Source organism: Mastomys coucha, unplaced genomic scaffold (assembly GCF_008632895.1).
Source record: "Mastomys coucha isolate ucsf_1 unplaced genomic scaffold, UCSF_Mcou_1 pScaffold22, whole genome shotgun sequence".
Lineage (NCBI taxonomy): Eukaryota > Metazoa > Chordata > Mammalia > Rodentia > Muridae > Mastomys > Mastomys coucha.
In genome coordinates this window covers 21718688-21736056 of record NW_022196905.1, presented here as the reverse complement: position 1 = coordinate 21736056, position 17369 = coordinate 21718688, and the positions used below count along the sequence as shown (strand labels likewise).

The 17369-nt window shown below is 47.0% G+C and overlaps 1 protein-coding gene across 5 annotated transcripts in view; it reads right to left on the bottom strand.

The window, feature by feature from the left end:
* Tns3 (tensin 3) overlaps positions 1-17369 on the bottom strand; it is a 238778-nt gene that overhangs the window by 153603 nt on the left and 67806 nt on the right. The gene's annotated exons all lie outside the window — the stretch shown is intronic.

Below are 17369 nucleotides of genomic sequence, written 5' to 3'. Positions count from 1 at the left end.
TCTCTGAACTGAGATACCTCCTTCTGTGAATGTGCACCTACCAGCCAAGGCATGCCATCATGGAGGCTGAGTAAGCTTCAGATGGGTGTAGACTAGAGGACTACAGGCTAAGCGCCCAGTATCAAGACACATCCTCATGGGGCCTCACATGTGCAGGCTCAAGTCAGCTCCATAAACATGTCCTATATAAGCTACGCCTGTCTGCAGGTCTTTGTCCTGAACCCTATCAACACAGAAATTCAGCACATTCTGTTCTATGCGTGGGAAGCTAAATCAAGAAGGACTGTCACAAGATGAATCGCACAAAAATACACCCAGCGGGTCCTGGCTGCATTTCCTCCTCCGGATGGCAGCGCCCACTGGACTCAGTGTGACAAAAGGTGGCAGTAAAGGGTCAGGGATGGCAGCTACAGAAAATCTCAGGAGAGAGCTATGGGCCCTGAGTTACAAGCAGTAGATCTTGGGACCCATGTCCTTCTCTTGACCTGACCAGGGCCCCTCTGAGAGACCTGCCTGAGAGCCATTTTATGGCCTTTACTTGGCTCTGTCTGTAGCCTAATCTGTGGTTACCAAGGACAACCACAAACAAACAAGGCTATGCCCAACCCACACCTGGCTATGTAGATGCCTGGAGCCTGCTGGTGTTGATAACCTTGTCTCCAGGCCAGCAGGTCATCAGGAAGTAGGAGGGGCTTACAACCGGACACTACACATGGGAATGGCAATGCGCATATTTAAAATGCAGAGGCTAGGAGGCAGGTGGGGTGGGCTTTGTGGTACCTAAAATGTCTGATTCCCCAAAATTGACCTTTTTTTTTGTTGTTTGAGAAATATGTGAGTTGGCGTGACAAGCCCATATATGACTAAAATTCTGAGGGATTTGTGAGAGAGTTCTGATGTGTGACAGAATCACTAAGTACGTGGATGTGTACATGTGTGGATGTGTGTGAACATGCATGCCTTAGACGAATATGTGAGTGTGTCTTCTGTGTGTCAGAATGTATCTGTGTCTCCTGTCTGGAAGTATGTTCATGTGTGCCTCTATAGGGGTGAGCACAGAGTCCTGTTGTCCTGAAGCTTGGGCAAAAGTGAAGTGTACATTGAAAAAGAAACCTTCAGCCACGGCCAGCTGCCTCTGCCCTCAGCATGGCCAGGAGGAAAGTCTGGGGCTTGCTAAGAGAAGACCACGTCTACTACCCACTCAGGGAATCAAAGGGGGGGGCGGGGAGGGAGAAAGAGAAAGGACAGGCCAGCTCAACACACTGTTTGCAGACTTCGTCTTTCTTCTCATTCACACAATTAAGCCATGAATTCAACCCTGGTTGTCATGTTCAATTAAACTTCATTTTGGCCAAGTCATGTCAAGAGTGATTATTTTTCTACCAATTTCTCAAAGAGATGCATGGTTAAAACCACTACATGCTACTACATAGAATAAAGGTACGTTTGCATTCAACCTTTTGTGAATCATCAAAAACTCCAATCCTGTTGAGTCCTGTGAATGAGCTTCCTAGACCGTCACAGAACCCTAGAAGAATGGAGAGACACGCCCTCAAGGATCCCAGCGTGTTTTCACACGTTCATCACTACAGTGGACACCTGGGTGCTGTTCTCTCTACTGGCCCTCTTTCGTATTTGTTTCTAGGTGATTCTGCCCATAGGAGAACTCTCTCAAGCAGGCATGAAGTACGCATGCACAGAGATCTGGAAAGGAGAATCAACCCAGCAACATCAATCAACACTCATTCAAAGGCGCACAAGGGCTAGGGGGACAATCTGGCAGAGCTCAGCATGTACTATTCCCTGAGTCTGACCCCACTCCCACCATCAAAACAAATGGATCAATAAATAAATGCAAGTAACTTCCAATAAAGACACCAATAACCTTTCAGGTACAAGATAAAGGAGCAGGGGGCTGGAGAGGTGGCTCAGCTGTTAAGAGCACTGACTGCTCTTCTGAAGGTCCCGAGTTCAAATCCCAGAAACCACATGGTGGCTCACATCTGTCCATAATAAGATCTGACTCCCTCTTCTGGTGCATCTAAAGACAGCTACAGTGTACCTAGATATAATAATAAATAAATCTTAAAAAAAAAAAAAAGACAAAGGAGCAGAAGAGAAAGATGGGTCACTAGCCAATTGTGCACTGCAGGTGGGAGAGAAATCAGTTTCCTGCTTAAAGAAGGATCCGTCTTGGTGCTCAAAGTATCATGAAATTGCTTTGATCAGAATGATGTGACTCAGGATAAGCTACATAAATTTGGAGGCACATGAAGCCAGAAGGCAACAATTCCTCCCAAATCAGGAGAGTGGGGGGAGAGATATCATGACCTCCTGAGCTTGGGAGAAACCAACAGAGATGCCAGTAGCTGTCCACTAAGACCCAGAGTGCAATGTGTGTCGGGTCACCTCTCATCCAGGCTGAGAACAGCATCCAGGCAGAAAATTTTTCCAAGAAGCACTTTTGATCACTTTTCAGTTTTTACAGCTGATGATAAATATCGCTAACCAATAAACAGGCCCACTGTATTAGCTTTAGAAAAGGTGAGTTATTCAACTGTTTTTATGACTGGGATTATCACTCACTATAAATGGAGGAGGTGAATCAAGAGAAAAGTTCCTCATCACCTGATGCTGTCACTTAAAGAACAGAGCGGGACACTCTATTTAAATGCTGCCTGTGCTAGACTGCTGGGGCCACACTGAAGCCCCACAGACGCAAGGATTAAACAATAGAAGCTCTTATTTCCTCAGCCTAGGAGGCCAACTCACAGATATAGACAGAGGTCTGTTGGACGGTTTCCTCCTTTGAAGTTGTCCTCTCCTCGCTCCCACAACGTGGCTGGTCACCCACCTGCCTACCCGTATCTTAGAGTCTCCTTAGGAGAACAAAGGTCACATGGGATTAGAGCTCACTCCAGTCACTTTGTTTGAACTTGACCTCTTAAAAGACCATGCCTATAAACACAGCCATGTTCTAGAGTCAAGACTCCAGCACATGAACTTGAAGAAACATGGGTCAGCCTACAAGTTAGTTATCAAAGGTTTCTCGGAGACCCAAAGCACTCTCAGAACACCAGTCAGGACTAGACCCCGACCAGCAACAAGTCTCTTCATTCAAGGCTCCTCGAGGCCAGGGCTGGTGAATGTCAAGGTCAAGCTCCCCAAAGAGCCGGGGATGCTCGGGGACAGGGGCATGCAGTGCAGGCTGCAGAACGTCTTAGCCTTTCTGAGGATGGCAGCCCTCTCTGCCTTTGCTCCTGGGACCTCTGTGCTAGGCATGACCCTGGAACCCTGAAGTAGGCTCACAGTCCTCAAGAAGTCCTATTATCCACTAAGTGGGAAAGCCCAATTTAGCTTGCTCTAATCCCCATAAGAAACAAGCCAGAAAGGCAGACACAATTAAACCCCAGGGCTGCCTGCCACAGACAGAGCTCCAAGATAGGAGGAAAGGTGGTGAAATTACCAGAATTGGGGCTTTCTGTTTCCCCCTTAAGGTAAAAGGACTAGAGAAGATCATGCCTCTGGCACAGCTATCAGCAAGTCCACCCCAGCATTCTCTCTGCTCTGAGATCGGCTGGTCCTGAGTCTACCTCAGCTTTTAGGGCCTCTATGTCATCTCCAACCTCTGTGCTTTTGAGTTTTGGGGCAAAGGGCTATTGTAAGGCATCTTGGATCTTCTTATGCTTCAGGCAAACCATATGGGGCTTGTAGGAGAATGCAACAGAATTAAAACACCAGAACCCTGTTCTGCATCCTCTAGGCTCCTCAATATCAGAAGTCAAACGTGAGTCCATCATTGGAACAAAATTCTGAGAATTCTCATTAGTGGATGAAAGATGCCCCTTCCCAAGACACTCACTGGGTTCAAAGTCTAATAGGGACCCCATAACAGGACCATTCACCGAGGGACTGGTAAAAGAGTCTGTATGGCAAATCGGTCCAAAACTATGAGGTCAGGATGGATAGACAAGGACAGGGCCTGCATGCCAGGTTCTCGGGCACACAGGCGAATGGCCCCATCCTAGACTCCCGACATGCAGTCACTCCAGGGCCCTACCTATAAACTCTTCAGCTAACACTTACCCGATTCTTCTGTCTGTCTCCTAAACAGAAAAAGAAAGACTGCATGATAATGGGTAAAATGCTTGCTAAAGAAGCAGAAGAAGAGCTAATAAATCCAGCCTCATCAGAGAAAGAGTAATCCTTTTAAAGCCATTCTCCCCACTTAAAATGCCAAGGATCAAGTTGTATTTGCTTCAAAATAAGTAGAGCGGATTTCCACAGCAAAAACCAGTTCTGATATGGACAGCCACATTTCCCCAGAGCCTTCCTCTCCTCATGTGCCCAGCAATGTGTCACCAGCAATCACAGTTAACAAAACAGAATGCTGGCACTGGTGAGTCACAGTTTAGCTAGTTAGGACAGACACAGTGCTCCAGGTCTTTAATCCTAGTTTTTGGGAGGCAAAGGCAAGAAGAACTCTGTCAATTCAAGGCTACCCTGAACTACTTAGCAATTGCTAGACTGGCCAGGGCTACATAGTAAGAGCCTGTCTAACAGAAAAGGAAAACACTGACAATTAGTTCTGTGACAAAGAACCCTGCAATATCCCTCATGCCCTCACTTGGGTCTCTTGTGTTTCAGAGATAATAGCATCAAGCAGGTTCTTTGCAAAGTCAGTCATCCCCCATGAAGAGGTACAGTCGATGCAGACAAAGCTATGACTCAGCAGTTAAAAGCACTGGCTGTTTATGCAGCAGACTCCGGTTCAGTTCCCAGGACCCACATAAAAGCTCACAATTACTTGTAACTCCAGTTCCAGGGGATTTGAGACCCTCATCTGGCTTATGCAGGCACCGCACACACCTAATGCATACCTGCAGGCAAACACATACATTAAGTAAAAATAAATAAATCTCTTTTTAAAGAGGCAGCAGCAATCCCTTCCCCTTAAATCTGATGATTTCCTGGTTTGACTTGAGACCTGTTATGACCAATGAAATAAGGTAGTTTAAAAACCTTCTTCCTCCTTCTCCTCCTCCTCTTCTTCCTCCTGACCTTCCTCTTCTCATGGGAAAGTAGAAGGGTTAAACTCACTCTGAAGCTCAAGCTAGGCTCAAATGCACAGCAATCCTCCTGCCTCAGCCTAAGTACTGGGAACATAGCTGTGTGTCAATAAACCCAGAGTAAATACGGTGGAACTTTGGAAGCCCCGACTTAAGGGGCTGCAGCTGTTGCTTCTACTGCAAGTGCATCCATGGATACAACCAGCTGCCACGCTGAAAGGAAGCCAACACTACCAGGTGGGCAGACAGGACTTCAAGAAGACACACTGAGCCATCCAGTCTCTCATAAACCACTGGAAAGGAGCCATGAGCTTGTCACCAGCCTTGAGCATCCACCTCACCTGCCCCACCTCCTTTTGTCCTATGGCAAACACATTCACATCTCCCTTATTTCTTTCAACAACTCTAAATAAAGGGATTTGTTAAGTCTATCCTTCCTGCTCCTAGACAAGAGTGCCAGCAGGACATCTCTGCTCACATTCAGAGAGAGGGATCTGAATATGTTCCTTCCGGCCTCCCACAAATGCAGCTGTAACTCAGCCAGACACAAGTAACACAGCAACCGCTATGTTCCAGGGGAGCAGTCAAGAGGGAGGAGACAAGAATGAGCTACCCCACCCAATTCCAGGTCAAAGTACTTTGTATACTCCATAGGAGATTCCTGTACAAATGTCCAGACCCCTAACCTGTCATTTGCTAACATCTCACCCCCCTTCCTCCTCACAAAGAAAAGCTGGAAGGAAGAGTGGCTGTTTCTGAAGGCCTGAGAGTGAGTGGCATTTACAGCGTCCACAGGGAGATTTACGCGCTTCCCATGCTGGCTTCATGTTCACCAGACTGTCCACCAGGAAAGGGCCCTCCCATCAGTAAAGGGCACCCAGTCAGGCAGCACTTTACATAAGCTTCTGTCATGCAGAATCTGAGATTTCTATTTAAAACCATCACGCAGGCTCATCTATCAGGTCAAGTAGCTGATTCACAATGGCCAGTGGCTGATAAGAGAGAAGGTGCCCAACACCACAGAAGGGTCTGGGTTTTCACAAATAGAAGGCTTTCCACAGTGGAGGCGGTCCCTTTCAGCCAGCACCTTAAATACAGACAGAGAGCTATCCATCACATCTCCAACTCTTCTTGGGTCAGTGGTGTCAACCTCCTGTCATTCATCAATTCATTCCTTCACACACTAGTCATTCACAATGGCTAATCAAATACCACATTTCAGGGCAGGACACTCACCTATTAGAAAGAAATTGTAGTGTCTTCCAGAATTCAACTTAAATCAGAAAACTAAGGGAAATTTTCTTGCAAGACATTTTTGTACAAAGTGTCTAAGAATGATGTAATATAAAATAAATAAGAAGTAATGACAGCACAATGGTTAAGAGCACATACTGCTCTTACAGAGGGTCTGAGTTCAGTTTCAGCAGCCTTCTTCCAGTTACTGCCTCTTACTTTAGCTCCACAGGATCCAACACTCTCTTCTGGCCTCTGCTGGCACCTGCACTCACATGTGCATACACACAGACATATACAATGACTCATAATGAAAGATAAAACACATCACTTAAGAATTAAAGTAAGGGCTGGAGAGAAGGCTCAGAGGTTAAGAGCACTGACTGCTCTTCCAGAGGTCCTGAATTCAGTTTCCAGCAACCACACGGTGGCTCACAATGGGATCTGTAAAGGGATCCGATACCCTCTTTTGGTGTGTCTGAAGACAGTGACAGTGTAGTCACTCATGAAATAAATAAATAAATCTTTAAAAAAATTTAAAGTTAAAGTTACTATAATCTTTTTATCTGACTAGTTAAATCTTTATTCCATATTTATTCCATAAATAGCCACCACCTCACACTAACCTACCATCCAACACTAATCGACCATCAGTGTTCTCACAACCCAGTTCAGGCCAACTCTGTAGGAGATAACACCATAAAGAATTACTTACAAGCAACCTCTGTCCCACGTCATCAGTACTCCATCCAGGCCTAAGAAGCCCCAGTAAAGGAACCCACAAAGGTGTCAGAGATGGAGCACAGTGCTGACCTAGCAGGTGGGGGTTCTAGGATCAAAGTTCAGCCCCGCAAAATAAACAATAAACAGGCCTTACACGTCTCCTCTCCCAACCCCATTCTCAAGGCCATCAAGGTCAGAACCTGAAGAGGTACAAGTCCTCGAGGTATGCACGGGGCTCTTCAAATGCAAAAGAAGGAAATCTACAATAAGACTGGAATTGTAGATTTTACTCTACATTCTACATTCCATTCATTCAGCTCTCCCCCCCCCCCAAAGGCTCAGCAAGTATTAATTGTCCCTAAGATCCGGTAAGCAGGGAGATGCTTAGATGCTTGTTGTAATAGGAGGGCTAAAACCTGGACTCCTCCAGTGTCCTCCCCTGCTTACCCACCCACTTGTTCAGAAAGTCTTGGGGAATTCTCAGGTGAATCAAAAGTCTGGAAACACAAAAATGAGTTCTGCCTGCTGCCCTGGGAGGTGGGAAGAAGGAAGCTCTGGGGCTATTTCTGTGTTCAGGAGAACGTGTGGGTGGCTACTTCCTGAATCCCAGCCTAAAATTAACAGCTTTACAAGAAGTGGCAGAGCCTTGTAAACAGAAGCTTGATTTTGCAAGTTAAAGAGCTGAGGACTGGTGAATGTAGTCACTTCAACCCTGCTGCTAAAAAAGAGGTGTGGCAGGGTATGTGTCTCTCTCAAAATCTTATTCTAGAAGTAGCTGGAACTGAAATACAGCACCAGCAAGGACATAAACCTCTACATGGAATACACCCCACCTCGAGGAAGGTCATCCCAGAGACCACCACGATGTGGCCCTGAGCACATACAGTCATCACCAACGGGCTGGCTGTCCAGACTCACACAGGACAACAACACAGGATAGTGTTGGGGGAAGCACGTGGCCAGGAGGCAAAGTGAAGTATCTGAAAGTCTTATGAGGATGAAGACACACGGAGATACCCTAAGGAGAAGTCTATAGAGATACCACCAAGGCAGGACAGAGAAGTCCTGTTAGGGTAGGAGAAGGTGTTCAGAATACCTCTCCTAGCCTAAACTTAGCTTCTGGAAGACAATACTGGGAAGATACTAGAAGAAAGACCCCTGACTGGACCAGAGATTCCCAAGACTGTCAGAACTTCTCTGAGATGTGCTTCCTTGGGAAACACAAGGATAGGTTCCACAGTATCTCAAATATGTATAAATAACATCCCAGTGGCCTCCTGGTTGGGTGTTCCTCCACCTGTGCCCAGCCTGAGGGGCATGGGAAAGGCTCCCGCTAGGGGTCAAGGGAAGAATGGGTAGATAGATTCTCCCCCGCACCCCCAAGTGGGGTTCTCACTTGTAAAGACCGTAGTGGGATCTGGAAAGAGAAGAAACAAGAGGTCATTGGACTAGGGGGTGCCATGGGCTTAGAAGTAAGACAGCCATAAGAAAGCAGAAATCAGGGAGACATTCCTGGTAGATCAAGTTCCAAATATGAACAGCAGTCCCAAAGGAGGGGGGCGGGGCAAGAAGCACATGGGGAAGATGAGGGAGTGCTGTTGAATGAGACGTTAGCTCACATGAGAATCTTCCAGAAAGAAGACAGGCACTCCTCATAGGAAAGCCAGTGTCAGCAGGGAAACACGAGGACAAGTTCACGTCAGGAGCCGCTGCTTCTGAGAGCAGAAAGCAGGAGTGATGGAAGGCAGAACTAAATGTGATTACAAGAATTTCCCAAGCTGATAATGAATACGGGTAGCTAGCTGATGAGGCAGGAGGTTATGTTTTCATTATGGAAGCCAGCCAATGTCACCAACCAATCTTCTGCACCCAGAAGCGGCAAGTCTAGTCAGGCCTGTAGAGAAAAGCCAGATACTGGGGACCACACAGCAGTATCACCGATAAGCAGGACTGGACTGGAAAACCAGAGTGCTGGCTAGAGTAGAGAGGTTCATGCATCCAGTGGGGAAAGGCATGGACACATGGGCATGCAACATTGACGCAGACACAAACTCACGTACTTCTGAAAGAAGGGGACAGAGGCCTGCTCTTCAGGAACTTGCAGGAAAACCTGGCCTACACACAGTTGAGAAATCTAATCCAGGCAGTCACCCTGGCTGCAGAATCAATGGACTAGGATCACAAAACATCTTCCTGGAGCCTGGCAGTGGTGGCACATGCCTTTAATCCCAGAGGTCAACCTGAGGCAGAAGATTCCCTGCTGACCCTTACAGTTTGGCCAGTTCAAGCACGGTCATCTGTTGGTTGGTCTATTCTGGTTAGGAGACCATTAATGGGGTATCTGCATGATATTGACCAGGGAAGTTGGGAGGGCCAGTAGATGCCACCTGACCTCCTGCAGGCAGGTTGTTACCAGTGAGGAGGGGCACTGTGGATATCAAAACAGATTCTATTTTTGTGATGAGAATAACAAATACACAACCACTTGCCCTGTGTTCCCACAGAACAGGGTTGGGCACTGGGTCTTGGAGGTCTTGAGTCTAGAGGAGGGGAACAGAACTCATGACCAGCTATTGGTGAGCACCTGTTCCTTAAATGCAGATGTTGGGTGACTATTTTTCTGCCTTCTGACTATGTGAATTTTGTGAATAGGGTGTCTTACTCATGTCTTCTGCCTTTGCCTTTTTTGTTAAGATCAGAACTTTAAAAATGGGAATTCCTCTGTGTTGCTACCTGGAGCAGCCTCAAAAATTTTAGAACCTATATTTAAAAACCTGGGTCTGACTTCTAATTCTACCTCACGTTAGTGAGGTCTGTGAAATTAAGGCAAGGGCACCTTCCCTTTGGGCTTGTGAAAAGGACTTCAGCCCCCTCTTAGCCCAGGGCTGTGGCTTCTGTGAGAACTCGCTCTAGAGACACCTGGAGTATCAGTGACTGAGGGAATTTTCGGAGACATGGTAAGCAGGCACTTTCACGGAGCGCTGGAGATCCGTAGCATCAGTCAGTCAGCCTGCATTGAGGCAGGATAGGGCAGTGTGCTTTCCCAGTGCTCCTTGAGTACTCCTCTCATTTAGAGGACTCAGTCTGAGTGTTTCTGGAGACTTGGGCTGTGGCACCTTAGGGCTTCTGTCAGGCTGCCTGTGGGACTGCCCACCTGGCCTGCTGCCCTCTTCCCTGTCCCTCAGGGTCAAACAGGTGCTGTCTGTCTTCCAGGCCCTAGTTTGTTTCCAGGAAGTTTTGGGTTTTGTGTGTGTGTGTGTGTGTGTGTGTGTGTGTGTGTGTGTGTGTTTTCAAGTCAGGGTTTCTCTGTGTAGCCCTGGCTGTCCTGAAACTCATTCTGTAGACCAGGCTAGCCTCGAACTCAGAAATCCGCCTGCCTCTGTCCAGAGTCACAGGGATGGAACACAGAAGCAGGTTTCCCAAGGAATCTCACCAGTTCTAATTCAAGCAAATCACCTGCATGTCCTCACTGACAGCTGCCCATCATCTCAGGGCCCCATCAAAGGCCATGGGAAGGTAGCCTCTTACTTTAAAGAGTCTTCAAGGTACATAGGTCTAACCCAAACCCTGTGAAGGACACAAGGGACCCATGTTCTTCCTGTGTCCATAGCAAGCAACAGATTACAGGCAAACAGTCAAATGAGAGGGTAAATTGGTCCAGATTCATTCTAGAGATATACTAGGTCTATTTTATTTGTTACAACACAATATGGACTGACTCTTGAAGAATCAAAAAGGGTAGTTTTTAAAATTCTGGTGTTAATTTAAAATAAATGTAGTATCTCAGAAGAGTATTATGTAGGCCTGCACCACACACAATGAGGACTCAATCCAAGAAACATGTGGTGATACAGGACTGTCACTTTGTAAACACCATACAGTGTGCTTGCACAACCCCGGACCACTACACTATCACCAGATGACGCAAGCTCGTGGACCACCATCAGATGTGCAGCCCGGTGTTGACTAACGCATCATTACATGGTACACACCTATAATAATTCCCTTTCGGCCTATTGTTGGGGTAAGGAAAGTAATCCTCTACAAACATAGCTTAAATATAGAACCTGGCTGGAGAGCAAACATGTCACCACAAAGTGACATTTACACTGCTAACTATACAAGACAATATGGTTCTTCCTGCCAATCTGGTCACACATCATAGCCGGCTTCAAAGCGCTTGGTTAGCTGCTGCAGTGACTCACACCTGCAATCCTAGCAGTTAGAAAGCTGAGGCAGGGGAACTGGTATAAATTTGAGGCCAGTCTAGGCTACAAAATGAATGTCATTCCCACCTGAGCTAAAAATAAATAAATAAAAGTAACACTGTCACAAAAGAAAGCATAAAAGAAAACAGCCTTGGCTTCTCCCCAGTAAAGCAATGAAGTCCCTGATCCCTTCAATGAAGCTCCAGAAGTCTACAGTCAACAGTTTTGTTTGGAGCTCAGATTATATGGAGTTTAAAAACATGTATTTCTATGCACAAGGTAAGTGTTGGCTGCTTACATAACAGATTACACTTGGATCACTGACTCCAAGGCAAGCTCAAAGCCCAGGGGACGTTTCCCTAATGGGCAGGCCACCCCCATATCCTGAGCCTCAGGTGTACCCTCCCTCTCAGGAACAAGGCCCCCAGCTCTGAACTCTTCATTGAGCTTCCTCACCAAGAGCAGGTCAAAGTTGAGGATAGCTTCCCCGGAAAGGGACCATATGGGAAAGACAAAAGTGTCCCTTAAAGGGCAAAGTTTGAAGACGCTTATGGCTTTTCCCACCCCAGTGATAATTTGGAGCAAGCAAGATGTGAACGGATAAATGAACTATGGTCATCGTGGCAGTAGAGGTGCCATTGTTGCTGAAAGGAGCTGGACTGCTCAACCATGAAACACAAAGATATAAAAATGTGGACTGTGAGAAAAAGAAATAAATCTGAACAGATTCCCTGCAGTAGGATTCTACCTATGTGACATTCTGAGAAAAACAAAACAAAACTACAGAGACAACAACAAGAAAAAATGGTGGTCACCAGAAGCTGGGAGAGGAAAGGAGTACATGGGACACTTAGGCAGGGTGAATACTCTCTATGATACTTTTACTGTACTATCCATTTGTCCAAACTCAGAGAATAACAGTCATGGTTTAAATATTAAATGCCTCCCACGGGCTCACATGTTGTATTTGGTTCCTGAGCTGATGGCTGAAGTTGGAAAGGTACTGGAAATTTTAGAGCAGCAATCCTCAACCTGTGTGGTTGATGGACCTTTACTAAGGGGACACATATCAGATATCCTGTGTACCAGATATTTACATGACTCATAACAGTAGCAAAATTACAGTTATGAAGTAACAGCAAAAGTAATTTTATGGTTGGGGGTCACCACATGAGGAACTATATTAAAGGGTCACAGCATTAGGAAGGTTGAGAACCAGTGCTCTAGAGGATGAAGCCAAGCCGGAGGAAGCAGGGCACTGGGGACTTGTGTGGTTTATATCTGGTTCCTAATCCCTTGTAGGGAAATAGGGGTTTCCTCTCCACCACAAGGCGGACAGCACCTCCTTCACATTTTCCCACGATCATGATCGCCAAGAAGAGTGGGCTAAACCTCTAAATTCATGAACCAAAATAAATGCTTTCTCCTCTAAGTTGTTTAATGCCAGGTATTTTTTTTTTTACCACAGTGATGTGAAAAATAACACAAAGACAGTCACCAGGAGTAAGTCTGACTGTGGAATGCACTCTGGATGGTAATGATGTGTCAGTGTAGGCTATCAGTTATGACAGATACTTATGGTGAGAGAGGCTATGCAGAAGCAGAGAGAAATCCCTCTACTTTCCCTTCAATTCTGCTATGGATACACAAACACCAACAAATAACTTCAATGACTTCAAAAAACAACGCTGTAAAGCAGCTGTCAAACTGGTAGCTGAGGCAGACCATTTACCCAGCAGCATACACACACACACACACACACACACACACACACACACACCAACTACCCCCCTCTAAAACTCTCAAGCAGAAAGACGTCAGCAAATGCAGACAAGCATTTCCTGGCAGACCCAGACTCCCAAGTGGTCCTCATGGCGGTAGGCTGGAATTCCCCTGAAGTCAATGTTGTATGTGGGCCCAGCTCGGTAGAAATGTTTGTTAAATTGTCCAGCTTAAAATTCAACTACTTCCATTGTTAGGACAAATGGTGGGGAGCCAAGTGGAAGAACACTGGGTAATTGCTGAGCTGACATAATGGAGGTCTCTCGGGGAAAGTGTCATCATTCGGTCCTGAAGCTGCCACCTCCAATAACAGGCAAGAACAGAAGTGTCATGTGACAGGTAAACAGCCATGCCTGAAGGCTCAGCATCTCTGATGTAACCTGTGGATAGCACTGGCTGATGTACATTCTTCCTGAGCATATGCCACAAGCCTGTGTCAGGTGAGACATTGCAGTGTCCCATGTCACTGCACTATTGACCTGTAATTGCTCACCCCACCTTCAGATTCAGAACTTCAGAAATACTAAACCTCAGAAATTATGTTGTACAAGCCACCGGGTACCCAAGTGCCCAGGAAACTGACAAACACATGTTCAGTGCAAGAGCTCAGCTCACAGTGGGTTGGGGCTTTGCCGTCTGTTGTTGTTTTAATGGGAAATTGTTTAGTTGATTTGGGGGTTTCTGTTTTGTTTTTTTTTACTAGTGAAATTGGCTCACTTTTCCGAGGAAAATATCTAGGACCATATGGGAAAAGTCCATCACTTCTACTCCTTGAGCGTAGGGAGTTAAGTATGGACGTTCTTATCTTCAATGCTGAAGCCCAAGAAAGCACCACCAAGTTCATTCTGTCTCAAATGCTCATGGTGCACTCATCCTACCACAGTGGAGATGGAGCCTGTTTCTATCACAGTAGGACTGTCTGGTGCTCTGGGACCTGAGGGAGGGTAAGTCTAGACACGAGACAACGAGGCTAGAAAGGGACATCCACACCAGTGGCTTATCACACAGAGCTAGAAATCCCACTGGCTTCCTTGCATACATCAGAACATCATCTGGTCCTCACAGAAATGCACACCTGTGTCAGCCTAGGCCTCCAAAAACTGCTAAAGGGCAACAGGAAGAAAAGACACGTATGGCCCTTGCTGTGGTCTCTGTAGAGGACTGGGCATCTTGGATGTGTCACAGATAGAACAGAGCTTGGGACCCAGCCAGTAAGGGAGAGGATGGGCCGAGGGCTAAGAACATCATGGAGTCCAGGTGCCAGGGGCTGGTCCTTCTTGGGTAAAAGCAGATGCTCAGTGCCAGGGCTTGACTGCTGCCCCGTGCTGTCCCAGGTGTGTGTTCCAGCTCAGCTGACTCATGTTCAATCTCCTTGGGGGACCTCTGTTGACCCAAGATCCTGAAGTGTGCCTCAGGCATGGGCAGATGTCAACGCAACCATAGCAAGATTGGTTCTTCTGCACTTTACAGACAGTCCCCAGCCCCTCTTCTTCTTTTCATCTGCCTTCCTAAAACTTCTGTATTTCTCCTTCCTTTTTTCCCCTCATGCAAATGAGTCAACTGATGATTAGGGGGGTAGGGGGGAACAAGTCACAAGGCCCAAGCAGCTCAGGAGCTGAAATGAGTCAGCTCAGCACCCAGGGAGCAGAACAGTGGGACCCCAAACTCTCCAGAGAGTTCACGAAGCCTACTTGACTTCCCTAAGGCTTACACAGAGTTATCTCAAGCAGTGTCTAAGGGGCGGCCATTGCTGTAAGGACAACTGTTCCACACATGAGGAAACTGAGGCTCTGACCTACTTCAGCAAATGCAGACAAGTGTTGCCTGGCAGACCCAGGCTCCTACTTGGTCCTCATGGTGGTAGGCTGGAATTTCCCTGAAATTCCAGGGTGGTAGGTCACAGTAGGGCTGCCTGGTGCTCTGTGGCTTCCATAACAGGAAGGTATGGCTCACAGTACTAAAGGCTGGCTGCTCTAAGATGGAAGAAATAGTAAGGGGTTTAGTGCTAGTTATGGAGCTGCTCTCTGAATCCCAGTCATGCCTCTCTGCAGTCACTACTTGATGGAAAAGGAAGAAAACTCTCCAGAGTTATCTTTGATAAGGGCTTTGTGCCCGCTGTGTGCCCAGCAATACCTAACCACCCAGCAATACCTAACAGCCTCCCAGAGGCCCTGCCCCTAATGCCATCACATACAGGGTTACAGTTCAACACCTGAATCTGGACACATTCAGAACACAGCAGGTGGACTGGCCTGCTCTCAGCCCAAAACCCAAGAGGAGACAGATCAAAGCCCAGGTCTCTCCTCCCACCCCACAGCTACCCACAGAGCCTCATGGCCTGGCCTGGGGGACATAGTGTCCAGTAACTCAGGAAAGCAGTAACCTCATTCACCATGCTGGGGCTTCTAAGTCTCCTCACTGTGCCTCAGTCTCCCTACTGTGACTTAATCCTCCTTACAGAACCATCTCTCCAAGTCCTCTGTATTAAAGGAGTAACTGCAGGCCTGGACAGACAAAGATGGTGACTTTAACAAGAACAGATAGAGCAATGATCTTGTCAGTCAAATTCACCACCCCCACCCCTAGCTTTCAGGGACTGTGCCCAGCTCGCACCCTCATTGGACCAATGAGGAGGATAGACATGATGCAGACAGATGAGCTCTGACCTGAGACCCAAGTCCAAACCGTAGCCAAAGCTTTCCAATGCTCCCAAGCTGCATTCAAGGAGGCTGCACAGTAATACACACATGCAAGCATGCGCGTACACACACACACACACACACACACACACACACACACACACAGTAGTACTAAAGAAGACTCAAACCCCAAGTGAGATCTATGACACACAATGAGCGAGGATCTAGAACTCACAGCAGTGATGTAGGAGAAACCCCGTCCCAGTTCCTGAAAGAAAAGCTCTCCAGTGAACGGCTCTGCTGCAGCTTTTCATCTTTGGAATGAGAAGGTGTTTTGTTATTGCTGGTGTCATTCTGTCATGCTAGTCAAAACCACATTAAAAAATAGGTAGATAGACAGACAGACAGACAAGAGAATGTGGATACACCCTCCCCCCCTCCCTAGCAGAATCTGATAAGAGGAAAATCTCTTTCACCTCTCAGCGAATTGCCAACTGCTGCATTTAGCAATGCCCTATCAGTTATACCTAAGGCTTTTGGATGATTTTTTGAACCAAGGAATCCTAAGTAGACAGAAATGGAAGGAATGATGCAGGTTCATTTCTTCAGCTCAGGTCGGAGATGATGGAATTGGTGACAAGACACAGGGCCACCACAAGAGACACACCACTGTGAAAGCACATGGAAGTCCCTGGATGGGGAGAGAAACTCTACAAGTCAGATACACTCCCAAAACAAGTGAGATGTTCCCTGCTCACCACAGCATCCCCAATTCCAGGCTCAACTGAAGGTGAGCAAGACACAGAAGGAAGGTGAGGATACACTAGACTCGGAAATCAGTCCTATCCAGGGGTAATGTGTAAACAAGGAACAGTGGCCCCAGGTGGGAAAGGGCCTTCTCAGAGCAGAGCTGACTGGGAAGGAAGGCAGAACTGCTTCGTGCCACCCTGTTAGGCTCAGAAAAAAAGTTTCTGAGTGACCTTAGGAAAGAGCAGGGGAGTGAAGAAGAGAGAGGATTGCTGCGTTTAAACTGGCTAAGGCGGCTGAGCAGCGCTGAGCAATCCTCTTTGTTCTCTGCATGTTCTTTAGAAAAGCACTTATAAGGATAAGTCATGGGCTGGCGAGATGGCTCAGCGGGTAAGAGCACTGACTGCTCTTCCGAAGGTCCTGAGTTCAGATCCCACAACCACATGGTGGCTCACAACCACCCGTAATGAGATCCTGAGTTCAGATCCCAGCAACCACACATGGTGGCTCACAACCACCCGTAATGAGGTCGGACGCCCTCTCCTGGTGCGTCTGAAGACAGCTGCAGTAAATTACGCTGGAGTGAGTGGGGCCGGAGCTATCGGGGGCTGTAGCGAGCAGGGCTAGCAGAGGAGGAAAAAAACAGGGGCTAAGACCATTTATTTTCCATCTGCATGGCTGATTGTTTTATGTGTGTGTGTATTTTGTGTATGTGTGCCTGTGTGTGCTTGGGGTACATTGACGACTGTGAGCACACACGCATATACATATGAACAAAATGAGTGTATGCACGTGTATGTGTGTGTGTGTGTGTCTATGTGTGGTTTTGTATAGAGGAAATCTTCCCTTCCTAGTCCCACATGGAAAACACACATGTGAAGTCATGAAGTTCCTGGTATCCCAACGTGCTCCGGCACAACCACCAGTTCAGAGACATTCTCTCTCTCTCTCTCTCTCTCTCTCTCTCT